This window comes from Hesperophylax consimilis, chromosome 19, assembly GCF_061612785.1.
Source record: "Hesperophylax consimilis isolate HC1 chromosome 19, BYU_Hcon_1.0, whole genome shotgun sequence".
NCBI lineage: Eukaryota > Metazoa > Arthropoda > Insecta > Trichoptera > Limnephilidae > Hesperophylax > Hesperophylax consimilis.
In genome coordinates, this window is record NC_142854.1 from 22,798,042 (window position 1) to 22,816,676 (window position 18,635).

The 18,635-nt window shown below is 31.9% G+C and overlaps 1 protein-coding gene across 1 annotated transcript in view; it reads left to right on the forward strand.

Annotated features, from left to right (window-relative positions):
* Positions 1–8,843: 8,843 nt before the first annotated feature.
* LOC149415015 (uncharacterized) overlaps positions 8,844–18,635 on the forward strand; it is a 101,841-nt gene continuing 92,049 nt past the window's right edge. The window contains exon 1 of the mRNA XM_089643054.1: positions 8,844–9,032. The gene's annotated coding sequence lies outside the window, so the exon portion shown is untranslated. The remainder of the gene's footprint in view (positions 9,033–18,635) is intronic.

Consider the following 18,635-nt stretch of genomic DNA (forward strand, 5'->3'; position numbering starts at 1 on the left):
ATTTTCAAGGAATAAAGCGCCTTTGCCATCCATCGAGCACCTGGAGGCCGAATCTTAAATTTTCTGGCTGTATCTCCTCCTAAAACTATCACACAGAGCTCTAAAAACTCTCAATAGTCATTCCCAAGTATTTTTGTTGTCAGTGCAGTACGGTAAAAGTCAAACGAATCATCGATTTCGGAAGCGGTTAGGTGCAATGTGAGATTTTCTCTGTAGCACTGAATTTTATCGGGATCAACATTTTTACAGTTACCTCGAAACTTTTTGAAGAGTGGTATGTCAGGGCTTGTAGTCACTTGACTGATTTTTACTTCAAACACAGCTTTTAATATCAACTATGGCCATATTTGGTATATATTGACAGTTAAATTCACTTTCCGGATATTGTAGAACAAAACTTCAAGAACTTGTTGTAGATGGCAGTTTAGAACACGATATTTGGTGTTTTACGACTCCTAAAAATATACTCTTTTTAGAAGTGCGTAAATCTAACAACATCTTGCCTGAACGAGTGATTTTCGTTTACTAACAAAATAGCAAGTTACTACAAGCTCATCAACACTGCTGGCGTCTTAATATACAAGTACTGACATCTTTCGATGCAAGTCGGCACGGGTTGCAGTTGTCCAAAATAAACGAAAAAAATTTTATAAGTGTTTTGTCATTATTAAAACAAAATTAGAGGGTATGCGTTCAAAAATAACAACTTTAATTTTTTTGGGACACCCTAATGTATATATAAATTAATATATTTTTTTTACATATTTATTATGAATAATATTCAATTTACAAAAACCATTAAAATTTTATGAATATTCAATTTACAAAAAACCAAAAAAATAAAAAATTAAAATTAAAACTTATAAAAAATAAAAACTTCAACAACACATAAATACTTGTCACACCTATACATAACCACGTAAACACCTCAGCACAGGTTCTCCTAGTGAGGTGTTCACGAAACATACAATATTACTCACATACAGTATCACCTTCTCAAACCTACCTTACACACAACATATTATAGTTATAAGTTTGAAATGTATCATATATAAATATAAATAATTATGTGAAACTGTAAATTATATATAGAAATAAAAAAAAAATAATAAAAAAAAATAAAATAAAATAAAATAAAATCCTGCGGATACCAGAGTGATAATAAGAAAGGATAACCTGAAAAAACAAAACAGTCACTAAGCCGAACATTTTAATGGAATAGGCCGGGATAGGTTAGGTTAGGTTAAGTTGTATTAATAATTAATACGTTAGTTAAACCAATTAATAAGATAGTTATATTAATGAATAATTTAATTATAATAATGAATAAGTTAGTTGTATGAACTAATAAGTAAGTATATTGTGTAGCATGTTAATTATATTTATTAAAAAGTTAGATATAATGATTGATAATTAAGTTATTTTAATTAATAAGTTAATTTTATTTATTAATAAGTTAGTTATATTAATTAATAAGTTAGTTATATTAATTAATAAGCTGTTATTTTAATTAATAATTTAGTTACATTAATTAATAACTTAGTTATATTAATTAGTTCGAATGCAGATGGTTGCCAGGTGTGTAAAATACGTCGCAGTCACTTGAGACATAATAGGCTCACCTTGACTTAGCAAACTGTTCCGTGTTGGGTTCCGTTTTAATTTCTTTTGCAATCATTACCACCTTTACCTCTCTTCTCTGTACCTATTATTCTTCCCACCATCACTACACACAGTATTATCAATAGAGACAGGAGTAAAAAAAAGATAACGTAACAGTACGAAGGGGAAAAAACCTCCTAAAAACAATTTTAAACCGTTCTGAAGTAGCTTTTGAAGTAATGCATTAATTATCGTTAGATTTATGTAAAAATTAATCAAAAGAGTTATGGATAAAGGCGTTTGTGAAGATAATTAATTTATAATGTAAGTACCGCGCAAGAATTCCAACTGTTCCCAACTAACCGGAGTCAAAGATAATATGTCATCCCCATTTATTGGGGTATGTTGTGTGAATGAAGGTAGCGGTAAAGGGAAGTTGGAAGGAGATGAAGATGAGGAATTGGCTCTTCAAATCTGGTCACCAAACACGTCTAAAAACTTTCAACACGGGACTGCTTTAACAAATTATTATAAGCATTCACTACTCGCCTGAAATATCCATACAAATTGAAAATATCTCCCGGGTAAAAATAAATGCCGCCGACGGGAATTTAACCCGCACCTTCTGATGTCCGGTCAGGTGCTCTGGACCACTGAGCTACGTCGGCTTATAATTCATTATGTACAAGTAAAATTACTGCGTAATATATTTTTTTCCACCTGTAAACAACCAAATTTATATTTGTAGGAAAAGCTTTGTAAGTGCTGAATTTCCCACTAGATGGCGTCGAGACATATTATATCTACATTTGTTTGTGAAATATTTTGACTTGCATAATATTATTATTATTATTTTTTTGATAAACTAATGTTTATAAGACAAGGTTTTTATGCATAACACAAAGGATAACAAATTATTATAAGCATTAACTGCTCGCCTGAAATATCATAACGAAATACGAAAATATTCGGATTTTTATGAACACGTCTACTAAACAATCTACTAAACGTTTATCAGGAAAACTGTTAAATCATTCTTTAAGGCCTGCAATCCCATTTTAACCGGATTACCAACAATTTGAAGAGATTCTTAATAAATTATCAATATTATTTTTTCTCCTAGAAGAAACGTTTCGATTGTGATGGTGATCATTTACCAGGGCGATAATGAAAGTATCTATTATTACTCTGGGCTTCCCTTATTTTTGCCAGCAACCTCCTTCAATGAAGTTATCTGTTTTTACCCTTCTTTCAATATCCCTAAAAGCCTTTCTATCTCTCATAAACATACTTCCCAAATACACAGAATCATCCACTTAACTATTAGTATTACTATATTAGTATTCATCATGCCCAGCTTTATTGCTAAGTATTTATCATTTCATAATCCTCACCACACCTGTACATTTTTCTCTTCTATATTCACCGTTTATTTCCATTGCTCTAATTCCGAATCGAGCATCAATTGGTCAAGGGCCGTGAAAACGATATTTAATTCCGTGTTTGCCCATTGAATCTGTCATCTTTCGTAATGATTAAAATGAAGCTGATAATGATGGTAGCTTGGTGTATATGTCACGGTGTCTTAAACTTACGGATCTGGGATCGAAATCTGTGCAATGTAGACTAAAAAAGTTTTAAGATGTGAATTCTAAGATTGGCAAAGTTAATAGTGTAAAAATAATGTATATTATGTTTTTATTGCAAAAGAGGCATAAGAACTTAAACGATTTCTATTTGGGAAACATTGTGCATACTTTATTTAAAAAAATATATTTTTATGATTGCATAAATCAATAAAGTTTCCGCAAAAGAAACATTAAATACCCAAACATTTGTTTACTGGGTTGCATAAATCAGTGAAGTCAAGGCAAAAGATACATATTATTCAAAAATATTTATTTACTGGTTGCATAAATTATTGTAGTTTCCGCAAAATAAACATTAAATACCCAAATATATGTTTACTGGGTTGCATAAATCAGTGAAGTCATGGCAAAAGATACATAATATTCAAAAATATATGTTTACTGGGTTGCATAAATCATTGAAGTTTCCGCAAAAGAAACATTAAATACCCAAATATATGTTTACTGGGTTGCATAAATCAGTGAAGTCACGGCAAAAGATAAATAATATTCAAAAATGTATGTTTACTGGGTTGCATAAATCATTGAAGTTTCCGCAAAAGGAACATTAAATACCCAAATATATGTTTACTGGGTTGCATAAATAAGTGATGTCACGGCAAAGGATACATATTATTCAAAAATATATGTTTACTGGGTTGCATAAATCAGTACGTAATCAAGTCACGGAAAAAGATACATAATATACAAAAAAACATACCTATACGATTCACAAACAGATTATGTGGCAAACTCGAAAATTCCTCGCCTACGTTGTTTAGCAAAGGAATATACAAAGATATCGAAATTTTTAATGTAACAAATTCAATGTTTAAAACATACATAAACAATTTTTTTATATCAAGATACTACTTCTGATAATTTGATCATTTTTTCTATTTTTAATTGACCATTGTACATAACGTTAAAAATTATTTTGTGCAACCATTGTTTATTACTAACCTTTGTGTAAAAAATTGTGGACATTTCATTTAACATTTCATTGTAAACATTGGGTACATGAAATATCTTATCTTTTAAGTTGAACTGAATCATATCAAATATAAACCAACATAACAACACCCCCCATACACACAAGCTCTGCTTATTTATGGGGGTACATCAAATACTTATATTATATTATGTAATTAATAACTGTACTATATTGTGTAATGTAATTCGTGTATCTTTTTTTACTAATAAAAAATTTAAAAAAAAAAAAAAAATTACAACAGTATAATAGAATTGATAAATAAAATTAAAAAATTACATGTTATTATATTCTTTACATGGATGTAAAAGCCCAATGCTCTTCTAAGTTAATAGCTAATTCCTTTGCAAATTTATTAAAAAAATACATGAATGCAATATTTTAGTAACATCCACAAGCTACCGGTGAGTTGGTTAGTTAGTTAGCTAATTCGCGCTACTCCACGATGATCTTACCTCCTCGCAGTGTTCGCTGAGACATGACGCTGCGAGACAAATGTCAGAGGACAGTTATAATTCGACATCGGAAGAGGAAATGGGGGATTATTACAACTGTGCTGTTTGCTATACCGGGTCACACCTCGTCACGCTGCGTGCCGGGGGTCTAATGCACCCTACAGTTATTACTACGTCACACGAAGCTAGTCACAAGGACAGTAGTGATAAGCGGCTAACTAATGCTTCCTACAGTTATGGCTATGTCACACGAAGCAAGGACAGTAGTGATAAGTTTCTGACTAATGCACTTTACAGTTATGACTACGGCACACGAAGCTAGTAGCAAGGACAGTAGTGATTAGTGATTAACTAATCCTTCCTACAGTTATTGCTATTTCACACAAGCCAGTAGCAAGGACAGTAGTGATAAGTGGTTTACTACTGCACCCTACGTTTATGGTAATGTAAAATGTAGCCAGTAGCAAGGCTAACTAATGCACCTTACAGTTATGACTACGGAACACGAAGCTAGTAGCAAGGACAGTAGTGATTAATGGCTAACTAATCCTTCCTACAGTTTTTGCTATTTCACACAAGCCAGTAGCAAGGACAGTAGTGATGAGTGGTTTAATATTGCACCCAACGGTTATGGTAATGTAAAATGAAGCCAGTAGCAAGGCTAACTAATGCACCTTACAGTTATGACTACGGAACACGAAGCTAGTAGCAAGGACAGCAGTGATTAATGGCTAACTAATCCTTCCTACAGTTTTTGCTATTTCACACAAGCCAATAGCAAGGACAGTAGTGATGAGTGGTTTACTATTGCACCCTACGGTTATGGTAATGTAAAATGTAGCCAGTAGCAAGGCTAACTAATGCACCTTACAGTTATGGCTAAGTTACACAAAGCTAGTAGCAAGGACCTGAAAAAAGAACCTGAAAAAGGTTAGGTTACGGAACAATCTTTAGAATACATTATATGTGTCACTAGTAAGGAGTCGTATAGAATACAATTCCACGGTTTGGTCCTCAAATTATGAGGTTCATTCACATGCGATTGAAAGAATCCCAAATAAAGATATGTAAATTTTATAATGGACATTCCTAGAGAATCCTTTGTTCATTAAATTTAATAAAATTATCTGATCGTAGAATCATTTCCGATTTCACCTGTTTGTATAAAATCTTCAATTCAATGTTTTATACCCCTGATTTGTTATATGTAATCTCTTTTCATACTCCAAGCAGGTCAGTTACAAAACAGTACCTACCATATTATTGTAGAAATTCTAAATCAACGTCCCAATATCACACTTCTATGCGATGGATTCAACAGCTAGGAAACAAATACTTCGATGTTGTTGATATATTTAGTACATAAATTTCAATATATAGGCATACCTTATTGAAGTTTTTTTCATCAAGTTGGGGAATATTTTGATAGAGCTATTTAAATTGACTAACAAATTAACAGTATTTTGTCGGCTGAAAGAAAATAATGTTTTGGATTTTTTATTTTTATATTTTGTACCTACCTATATACTGTGTGGATCAAATTCAACAATATTTTTATTTATATATAATTTTGTGCAAGTGTTTTAAGCATTCAGTTCATGCACTATTTATAAGTGTAATTTCATAAATATTGTTATATATGTATGTAAAAGCCTTAATAGACCTAAAATAAATAAAACACAAAAAACAGGTTGAAATGCTGCGTTCTTCTACCGGTATTTGCTAAAAATCTAGCATCATCATCTTTAAAGCACAAACGTTTTGTTTTTACGACCCGTTCTTGGGCTCAACACCTCTGCTGTGAGATTACCTATCGCCTTTTTAAATGCAATTGAATCAATTTGAATTTTGTTTTCTTCACTGAATTAATGTAAATCTTGAATGTGGAAAATAACCCATTTTCCGATATTCGATCAAGCTGAAACTCAGCAGATAGGCCTGTTGGTAATTAAAATGCATCATGTCAACTTTTAGTGGAAATCGTGCATAAACTCGCGGATATATACACATTTCTCCGAAAATGGGTGACGTTACGGCAGTTGATATATGAAATAAATGTCAGTTCTACCCAATCGGGATTTGGCTCAGTTATTAGCGCGGTTGATGCCAGTCCCTGGGGAGGAAGGTTAATTCCTCAGTCAAACCGTTAATAAAAGTAGATATGTCTTTGTGAGAGTTGGAAACGAAAACTTCAACGCGCGGACAGAATCAAACCCGAGAAAAAACTTGTCTTTAATAAAATTGACATCATTTAGTATTAAACGATAAAGTACCATAAGATCGATTAAATTGATAATCAGTTAATGTAATAATTTTGGTTGATATCTACTTGAAAGTGTAGAGTTAATAACGATCATAGATCGACAGAATTTAGAGCTAAACCACAGTCATATGAGTCATATCCATAGCGTGAGAAACAATTCAACTTAATAGTCTGTGACATTGTATATTCAAACATGATAATAAACATTGATAAATTCGTATGTAAGCTTAAGAAGAATTTTTAAATGCTCAGGCCTCAGGCATAATTCGTCAGAACGTCGGAGTATTTCCGTTTTGCAATAAAATCGGAACAAACTTTTTTTGCAACTTTAATTACGGATAAAGAACAAATATTTAAAAGCACACTTATTTTATTAGAAAAATATATGACAAAAGTTACTGTCACTTCATTTTTATGTCGCTTAATTTAAAAATAATTATTAAAAAAATATTTTTTTCAAATTGCGGTCAAAACCTTTGTTTTCATAAAGGAACACATTTTAATTCTTCTGTGGTTAACTTTAATATAAAGCGAGGTGTTTTCTCTTTCTAACACTGTTCAGAACATATTTTTCACCACATAAGTAAGGGAGACAAAAGCGAACAAATAAGCATTATTATGTAAAATTGAAAATATAAAACTTTAATTTTTTAAATAAATTTCTACTCCATTTTTGCCACCAATCTTATAATAATAAATATAATAGCAATAATAGTAGATTATAAAATGACAACTATAAAATATTGCAATTTCCAGTGTATTTTAATATAATTTTCTCTGCGTACAAAGTCGTATCTGCTCCAAGCAAATGTATGTTTATCTGAAGTATGTTATGGCCGGTTCTAAACCAAATGGCGCCTGGCGCTAATACAAACCTCAAGGGCGCTGTAGGCGTTAGGTATTATCAGCGGCTTGTTGAAGGGTTGGCGAACGGTGACCGGAGCGGACTGCCCCAATTGCGCCTTCACAGGACCGACACTGTGTTCCTGCAAGTATATGTTGAAAATAATTAAATTGAACCTAGGTAGTCACATTTTCCAGTCCCTTTTTGGTGATATTTCACAAAAAGGGCGCTGTACAAATTATCTTACTATAATACATCAATTTTTATATAAACTAAAACAATACTGAGAATTGAACAAATAATAATAATAATTGGATAATTTGTAGAGCGCCGTTTTTGTGAAAAATCACCTCAAGGGCGCAACCTTCCTTTCCAGGTACTGGAGTCAAGTCCCAATTGGATAGGACCGAGATTTATTTCGAATATTAAATGTTGTAAATTTTTAAATATAATGTCATCCAATTTCAGAGAAATGCATATATATCGGCATCTTTATGCGCGATTGCCACCAAAAGTTCATAGATTTCATTATCATCAATAACGAGTGTATGTCTCGAGTTTCAGCTCGATCGAATATCCGGATGTGGGTTAATTTGACTTCCGAGATTTATATTAATTAAATCTCTAAAAAAAAATTATTGAACCATTAAAACGGCCACCATCTTGAAACGGAACGGAACGGACAAAAAAATTACAGACACAAGAAGTTAATATTAATAATTTGTATGTATGATTAGCATTACAATTATGTTATTTTACGCCTTTTAGACTTTTAAGTTTGAAGTATATATCACAAGAAGTAATTGATTTAGGACCACACGAAAACACAAGTGCATCATACAAAGATATGTAAAATCATTTAAAATGAATTTAAACCGTCCAGTTAAAGTTGTCTTTAGCCGCGACTTGTTTTAGTTCAAGTTAACTGGCGATATAATTCAACTAACTTACAAAACGAACGGTGTTTTTTCTGCTTCAAACAGCCGACCTTTTCACGGAGCCTTCTCAATAGAGTCAGTTCTCTCTGAGCCTTCGTCGCGTTCGGTCGCGTCTTCGAAGCATAACGAATAAGAGGCAGAAGCGGGCGCTTACTTAATTGATCGGTACATTCTGTGGCAGTGCATTGAATTGTTGGAACAGAATAACTAACTGTTTAACGTAGACGGGACACAAGAATTTCTTTGGGTTTTTATAATCGTTCTTTTTTAAATAAACCCAAGTGCTTTGTTTGAAGTTTTATAAAAGAAAGGTAAGCATTTTTATTTACTTAATTATTTTTGGTATACGTAATTCAACTTAATTTATATATGCATTTTTTAGGGGTTTTTACATATGAATAGTAAAAATTATACACAGTATCAGTAACAATCATTTGTATTTGTTAAGTGATAAATTAAAGATGTCCACTGACTCGATGTAATTATTTCCCTTCATAAGTATTCTGTACAATGAGGAATGCATATGGTAGTTAGTACCAGAATTTCTGCACTGAAATAAATCCCGACTAGTATTATGTAGTGGAATTCGAAAACTTATCAATGCAAGCAATTCTGGACTATTAAATACATTATTTAGATTTTTATATAGAAATATTAAATCAGTGAAAATCCTTCTGTCAGACAATTTAAACATATTCATTTCATTTAAAAGTTTGAGTCGCAGTTCAATAAAATTACTGGAATACCAAAATGATATTTGAGAAGCTTTGTTTTTACAGAATGAAAAAATATTACACATTTCAAATATAGAATAAAAATAAAAGTCTTGTAAAATACAATATGTTTATTATGGGAAGATACTTTATCTCTGGTCTAGATTTGCTTTTTTAAATCCTATTTTGAAAATGACATCAAAAATAAATAATTATTTTAAGAAGTTACTTGATCGCACTTGATCGCTTGTCTGGATTCTTTACACTAACAGTTGCAACAGTGAAAATGACACTTAAATTCAAAGAAAATCCGAGTTCTTTCTAGAGTTCATTGAACCAGAGTTGACACACAAACATCAGTTCCAATTTTTGAAAATTTCACTCATAATTAAAAATATTTTGTCAATTTGCAATGAAAATACCGTAGTTTTAACTATCTTCAAATTTATTTCCATAAATTTTTGTTTCTATAAATCCTTTCATCGTCTGGTCTCTATATTATTCATTTTGATAAAGGTAGGATTATACTGAAACCGGTTTGCATCGAAGATAAATTTTGCGGCTTAGAACTATTTTTAAGAAATGTTTCTATCTAATTTCAAAAATAAGTCATTAATAATTTATAAATCACTGTCCTTGAAGACCAGTTAGTAGCCGAGTGGACCACAGCGTTGAATTCACACCTAACTTATAATTTATCCATAATTGCTAAACCAACATTTTCAAAATATAACAAAACTTTATTTGAATACATATTTCCGATCCATCTTTAAATGATATCCATTTTGTAGCTGAGCTTTTGTTCAAAACTCTAAAAGAAGTAGTTTATTTTATTGAAATACTGGTAAAACAGACATTTTTACGATTGCAACACGTTCGCTGAAGTTTGACGCGTGTATCAAAATTTTATTTGATTGTTGTGAAAGCAACCACAAATACTGCACTTGACATTCTTTGTTATAACGGCATATCATAATCGACCTATCTTTTAAACCTGAATACCGCACAAAAGTCCCAATTACTCCCACTGTTCAAAGCCTGTTGTCCAAGCAAATGGGTTTTTATAAAGCTGAGGGGAGTGGAGAAGGGGAGAAGATGTGAAAAGGGAAGTTTAAATGTACCTGACTATTCAAATCTAGTTGTTAAATACTGCTAAATCCATTTCAAGCATCGCTTTGATCCTAATTGGTATTATTTCATCGTGGCGATACTGAAAGTATCTCTAAGTAGTTTTATTTTATTTTTTCTCTTTAATAACAAGGTTCACTCTTTTTTCTCCCTAAAAGGCGAAAACAGCCATTTTAAGACGAAGCTTAGAGCTAAATCACTATTTGCGATTAATCTTTACTACAAATTAGTTTAAATTATGGATTTAAAAATATATACTTGGATAAATTGAAGCTTTTTCTATCGTTTCCCTTGAGTAGAATTAGAATAAAAAATATTAATAACATTATAAAAAGTATAAGGGTAAACTATCAATATTTCTTTTATTATAAATGTTTGAACACATATAAGAAACAATAAAAAATAAAAACAATATTACGGATAAAATTATATGTGACAGTTTTTCTTTGTTAACTTTTTTCGTTCTTATAAAACTGTTCAGAAAATAAATAAAAATACTTTTACGCTTGAAATCGAGCTTTTCACGACTCCGTTTGCTAATCGATTTTTGTGTCTATTTCCCATATTGTTGGTGATTTAGGCACATTAAGAATGTACACATGTTTGGCTTGTGGCTTCCTCTTAAGATGAATTTCATAATTTTTAGAGTCTCTTGCGAGAGGGAAATAAATATATATATAAATTAAACTAATGTTTCTTTGTTTGTCAAATTTATACTCAAAAACTACTGGACCGATATCGCTGAAATTTTTTATGTTTGTTCTTATTAGTGTCAGGAGTGTTGAAATAGTAGTTCAGAAGAAGTCGGGTACCCCCGAGGAAGACTTAACACATTATTAGAATAAGATTCGGAGATTTTTCAAAGTAACAATGTGGTATATGGTAGCGAATGGTGGAAAAAGACATGGACGTCCAAGAAAGATTTAAGACGTTATCTCTGCACTAGAATGAGACACAGAGTTAAAATAAAGACGTTGGGATGTAGTTTTTTAATAGCAACAATGTAGATCATGATACTGCTCGAAGTGAAAGGTAGAAAATATCGGGGACGCTCTAGGAAGACATGAATTAAATTATTATTATTGATAAAATGAGGCATAAGTATAAAACGATGAAAGATGTATAAGGAGAATATGTTAATGATAGAATTAGTAGAGGATTTCCGAAGAAGAGATGGCACAATCAAATGAAACAAATACTTTGTGTTTACATAAATATTATTTCAAGTCAGATAGTATTCTACAGGGTTTTCCAATAAGAGGTGTTATTTTGAATAGACCGCTATTTCGGTAGATGTTACTTTTGAAGCTGTAATTTTTTAACAGTTGACAAGTAGAAACTACGCAATTAATAAAAATGGAACAATACACGCTTCAACAACGCATTGAAATTATTAAAATTCACTTGAGTGAATCAAATGCAAATCATCTTGAATGATGAGGCCCATTTCCACCTCGGTGGCTTTGTCAACAAGCAAAATTGTCACATCTGGGGCTCGGAAAACCCAACAATTATTGTTGAAAAGCCTCTTTACCCTCAGCGTGTGACTGTTTGGTGCGGTTTATGGTCCGACGGAGTCATTGGACATTACTTTTTCGAAAATGAGGCTGGAGCAACAGTTACGGTGAATGGATTGCGCTATCTAGAGATGATTAATGATTTTTTTATGGCCGGAATTGAATGGTTTTGATCTGGACAACGATTACTTTCAACAAGACGGTGCTAAGTGCCACACAAGCAACGAAACCATTGATCTTTTACGATTGAATATCAAAATAACACCTCTTATTGGAAAATAACACCTCTTATTTTATTAATTCGCTATGTTTACGCTAATATTTACTAGTGAAAAACATAAAATATTGAGTATACTATTTACTAATTGACAGGCTTGTAGCCGATTAGTCCCAGGCGTTTGATTCCCATGACAAGAATCATCGCAAGTTCATGGATCTTCGTTTTCTCTCACGACATTACCATTTTCCCAGTAATTATAACGGTATAAAATTATTGTAACCACGTGATAGACAATTCTGTTTAACATTCAAAGACGACCTTCTTGGCTGAGTTTTTACGTGTTTGTGACTTAGCAGGGGTGCCCGGGTTCATCGGGTGAGGTGTGTTCAGGATGCGCCTGCCCAGCAGCTGCGTGGGGTGCCAGATCGGTAGAGGCTGGTTTGGGGAGACCATTTGTCCTCTTCAACTGGTCTTTCTTGACCCATCGCCTTGCACCACGTGACTTCTGGACACACTGATACCTAGATTCCTGCCCACTCCTCATACCTTTAACTACTTTCCTATAACTTACATCTATATCTTCATCCTTTCCTTAAAAAGACCCTCCACACAGCATCCCCAAAGATGACATAGACCCTCAGGGAAATTATTTTCCTGAGCTCCTCCTATGTGGGGTTAATGTACATTACCTAATGAAACTATGACTTAACGGAATGTGACTTAATGAAAACGACACCATACAATGTGACTTAATGAAAACGACATAATACAATTTGACTTAATGAAAACGACACAATAAAATGTGACCTTATGAAAACGACATAATACAATGTGACTTAATGAAAATGACGGAATATAATGTGACTTAATGAAAACGACATAATACAATTTGACTTAACCCATGCATGATTTATTATTTTTCTGGAAAAAAATACATTTTGTAGATATTTACATGCATATGCGAGGAAATATAAAGAATTTATTTTTATTGTAATTTTTTAATGATATTTGATAAAGAAAAAATTGTTGCAGATTTACAACACCATGTATTTAATATGAAATAATATGAACAATTTACGTAAAAAAAAATAAAAAACCTAAAAAAAATTCTCAAAACTAATAATTTTACCGGAAAAATACGAGTTATTACATATAAGTATTGTATTATTGTATTTACTTACCTAAGAAAATCAAAATAATAAGAGCAAAACCAAACTGTAATTCTAACCTCCAACAAATTTCCGAGAATCTTCACTTTGTTAAAGAAAAAGTGACATTTGACATTTGCGAAAGAAAAAAAAGGTGATGCCACTCGATAAAATATATTACCGTGAACTTGATAATTCTAAAACGCATGTATTAAGTATACACCAAAGAGTTAAAGGTGTTTTGAACGGTATGTTGCAGTTTTGCAACAGTATGCATTTAAGGGTTAATAAAAACGACATAATACAATGTGACTTAATGAAAACGACGGAATACAATGTGACTTAATGAAAACGATATAATACAATTTGACTTAATGAAAACGACATAATACAATTTGACTTAATGAAAACGATATAATACAATGTGACTAAATGAATGTGACTGATAAAAGGATATAACACGATGGATTGAAATAAATTGTATAATATATCATTAATTTTGTAGGATATCATTATCTATTATTAAAAATATAATCGAATACGAATCTTGAGGTCACGGGTTCAAATCCCGGCGTGCGCAAGTAAATTTAATTTAATTCATAATTAAAATAATTAAAAAAACGTTCTATATTTGTATCACTTTCCGGACTGGAACATGAATCAGTATCGCCCTAGTGAAAGACACAACTTCCAGAATCGAAAGGTTACTTGAAATAGCTTTAGCTGTGTTTGGTGACCAGATCTGCATATACTGGTGGTTATGCTAACATTCTTCTTCCTCATCTCCTTAACCCAATTCCTCCAGCTTCAGAAGTAACTAGCTATTCAGTTCTGGTGACTAAACGCGGCTTGAGTATTTTTAAGTAGATATAGGTTACGTTAGGTAAGTCTTTTACCATGGCGATACTGTCAGTATGGTCAACAAGTGTGTCGTACCTGCTATGGGCATTTCTACGTTATTTACAAAAGGTCAAATGCATTGGAGGAAGCAAAGTGTATTAAAAACCTGTTTTCTGGAATTTGAACCTAAATTCTTTGACACAGAATTTAAACAATCTCTGAAAATAGGTGAAGAGTTGAATAATTTTTACATCATGCCCATCTGATGGTTTATTTTAATATTCTTTATGTTATTACTGTAAAATTTTACTCAGATACGAATTCGGAGGTCACTGGTTAATTTCATTTGAATTCTGAAGTTGAAATTACGTCTGAAGCCAGTGAGATTGTGGCATCCCCAATTGGGGTATATTGTGAGGCTTAAGGTAGTTTGGAGGGGAAGGAGATGGGGAGGAGGAAGGTAATGGTGTGTCTGGCTATTTAAATCCGGCCACCAAAGACGGCCAAAATCATTTCAAGCGACGTTTCAATTCTGAATAGTGAAATAATAACCAAATACACAATTTGTTTTATTTCATAACTTGGTCATTAAAAATAACATATGTTATGATTTGGGATGAGTTTTACACATCTGCCCTGATGACGGACACTGTAATGCTATCTGAAACGTTGGCTAAAGAAAAAGGTATAATACCACAAAAATAAACCACTATGAAACATATAAATATTATATTTGCGGCATGTTCTAGAGTTGAAGATTCTCTCAGTATCTGGTGAAAAGACCACAATTCGGGATCGAAACGTTGTTTGAAATGGCTTTAGCCATGTTTGGTGATCAGATCTGAATTGCCAGGTACTTCCCCACCGTCCTTTCGCCGATCTTTTCCCCACACTACTATTTTATTATTAAAATGATTAGATTTGAAACTTCAAAGAATATACGACAAAAATCAATCGTTGTAATTTTGGCACACAACGTCGTTTTCATCATGAGTTGTGGAGTTTTTAAAATTTTCTTTATCTGTCGAAAGTAAGATATTACAGATTTAAAAAAAATCTATAAAAAAGCGTTATTTTTAAACTGTTTTATTTTTTTTATTTTAACGTATTTTAAATACCGGTTTAGTAATAAATTTCTTCGTAAATTCGAAGTGCAATAATAACGAAATGAGATAAATTGAAGACTTGGTTATAAAAAGGCCCGGTTGTTTAAAATACCGTTACTTTCACAGAGACAAGAAAACACTTCAGAATTAATAAGGTCAACAGTTATATTCAATTTAACGAAAAGCAATTTGATAATTTCATAAAGGTTTGGTTGCCATTCAATTTATCACTAGTTTGGTTATGAAATTATTTACGGGTGACCGGGACTTTAACAGCAATTAAAATGTATTCATAAAATTATAATGAAAAAAAATATTTGTTGATCTCCTTCAATTTTTTTTTGTTTACGTGAATACCGCATAACAGTCCCAACTCTTCCCAACTATCCAGAGTCAGTGAGACTATGTCATCCCCAATTGGAGTAAGTTGTGAAGCTGAAGTAATCGCTCCCTAGAGATAAGAACATAGGAAGGAGGAAGGTTGGGTAGTACCCGGCTAATTATATCTGGTTACCAAATACGGCTAAAGTCATTTCAAACAATTTTTCAATTCTGAATGCACCAAGGCGATACTCTAGTGTTTTCCACTCATATAGCGTGATATGTGATTTAATATAAGAATTAAATAAAATTAATCTCCAAAATAACACAGCATAAGCTGAAAAACATTAAATGGACAGTGTTATATCGAAAAAAATTCGCCTTAATTTTATTGAAATTTGGGTTATTTTTGTGATTTTTTTCGTATTATCTTTTTTTTGTAAATTCGTTTTTTTTTGTAAGAATTTTGGAAAGAGCTGCGGTATTCTGCAACTTAAAATGATGTTATGTAAAATTTTTGGATTTTTATCTCTTCCGTTCTTTGGCTAATAAAAGTTATCAATCAAATAAATATTTAGAATTATAAAATTACCTTCTTATTAATACAAAAAATGATATATTTCAAGTAGTGGAAAATACGAATATCGCGTTATTTGCCAAGTACTGCGAATTTCGAATTAATTAAAATTTTAATTAAATTAAAATGACGCATTTTGTGAAAAAAAATAAAGCGAAATTTTTCGTCTCACAATTCATTTATATTCTCAAGTGGAACGATTTACCTGTATCTGTTTTTCCTTCTTCGTATAATCCATACCCACAGCCCCTTCCTTAACCGGCCTCACAACGCTGCCCAACCGGATAGTGAAATAGCTCCCATGCCTTTACACTGTACGCAAAGGGGCGCTCTTGTTAATTTTACCACATTATCCAGGATGCCACATTCAACATTCCAAGAGTTCAATGAGTACTATCGTTTCTGCGGAATTTTTCGTCGTGTGATTTTATATAGGTACATAATTAATTATTACAATATTAATGCGGGTAGTTAATATAAATTTGAATCATCTAGCGTTTATCACAGTAACTAAATAAAGTCAAATCATTTGAACAAATTGTTAAAAATATAAGTTTCAGGTTCTAATAATAATTTAATTATAACAGGAAGCTGTAACTTATCGTTTAAAGGATTTAACAGGATATGAAGATATTAAATAATGGTTTACTGTTTCCTTCTGTTGATAATAATGATAAATAATATTGATCGTAAGGATATTTAATTTTATCACGTTTTTCCGAACATATTTCAAAGACGCCCTCCATGGTCGAGCGATTATGATCCTTGATTCCGAATTTAGATTCCCGGCGAACGCAAATAAATTTCGATTAATTAAATTGTGTAATGTCACATTAAATTCAACATTCTAATTTTCTAAAATTCTTTTCAATTGCAACAATTATATCAGGATAGAGTCATTTAGATACCAGCTTGTACCTAGATTGCCTGCAGTTGGCAATACCTTTCTCAGATATAGTAGATATGTTCAAGTGCATGGAATATAGTTACAAGAAGGCTATAATAACTACCTCAGAAATGCATACTACTATTTTTAAGTGCAAATTTTAATTTATGTAACTGTTCTATTGAATTATTATGTAAATATTATCACAAATTTTTAAAATATCAAATGTGCATTTAATATATAAATAAATATAATTAATATATTTTCCACGCGTTTCAGAGTTGTAAAATTCAGAATTGAAACGTTCGAAATGACTTTAGACGTGCTTAGTGATCACAGCAGCCACTTCCCTCTATCGGGATTGCCGTAGTCCCACTAGCCCCGGACAGTTGGGTAGCTTGTGCAGTATTCAAATTACAAAAAAAGCAAAAAAAAAAAAAAATCGTTTTATCACACTGAGTAAAATTATTCACTTTGAATGAACTCAAATTTTCAGTGAATTTAAGTGTAATTTTTTTAAAGAATATTTCAGATAAGCGAAAAGTAGGCACGTATAGTGAGAAATTATTTATATTTTAATTAATTAATGAATAACATTCATACTGGTAATTTGCATTTCTTTTGTTAAATATTTCGACCGATTTTTCAATGGTGTTCAATCGAATTATCAACCAATTATCGACCAATCTGTATATCTGATGAACAGTATTATCAACCAATCAATTTAAAAAACTCACCTAAAAAAAATATATTTTATACCAAACACATTATAGTAAAACCAGGGTAAGAATCGTGGCACTCTTATCAGGTACAAGAGTTCCTAATTTCAGATAAGATATACACGACAGATATTTTGTTAAATATACAGGGTGTATCGGCAAGTAACCGACAAACTTTAACCAGCTATTCCCCAGCACATTTAGAGTAAAAAATGTTATTGGCGCTTTATTGTCCGGTAACATTTTTTTCCATTAAAAACAAAAAATAAATAAAAAATCCACACTCCGTCACTGTCATTTGCCTTGTTTCTCGCGTTCAACAGCTGTTATTAGCAAGTGCGTCAAAAAGTGTCCTCGCTCTTTCGTACACACTAAATAATAATAGTTAAAAATGAGACGAATGGTGCTGTGCCATTTCGTTGTGATTGTAAAAGCGCGCCAACGTAGGTACGTACGTACATTATTCAACGAAACTCGAAAAAAATATTGCCAGACGGGTTTTCAAACTTTGACAAAGGATAAAACATTGGTGACATGTGGTGAAAATATGAATAATAATTTTTTTATTAAAGTGCCCATAACATTTATTACTCCAAATGTGCTAAGGAATAGCTGGTAAAAGTTTGTCGGGTACGTGCCGATACACCCTGTATAGAGTCTTAATGTAACCCTTATTATTCATACTACCTAAAAAATAAATATACAAATACAGGAGTAATGCAGCAACAATTATTTGATT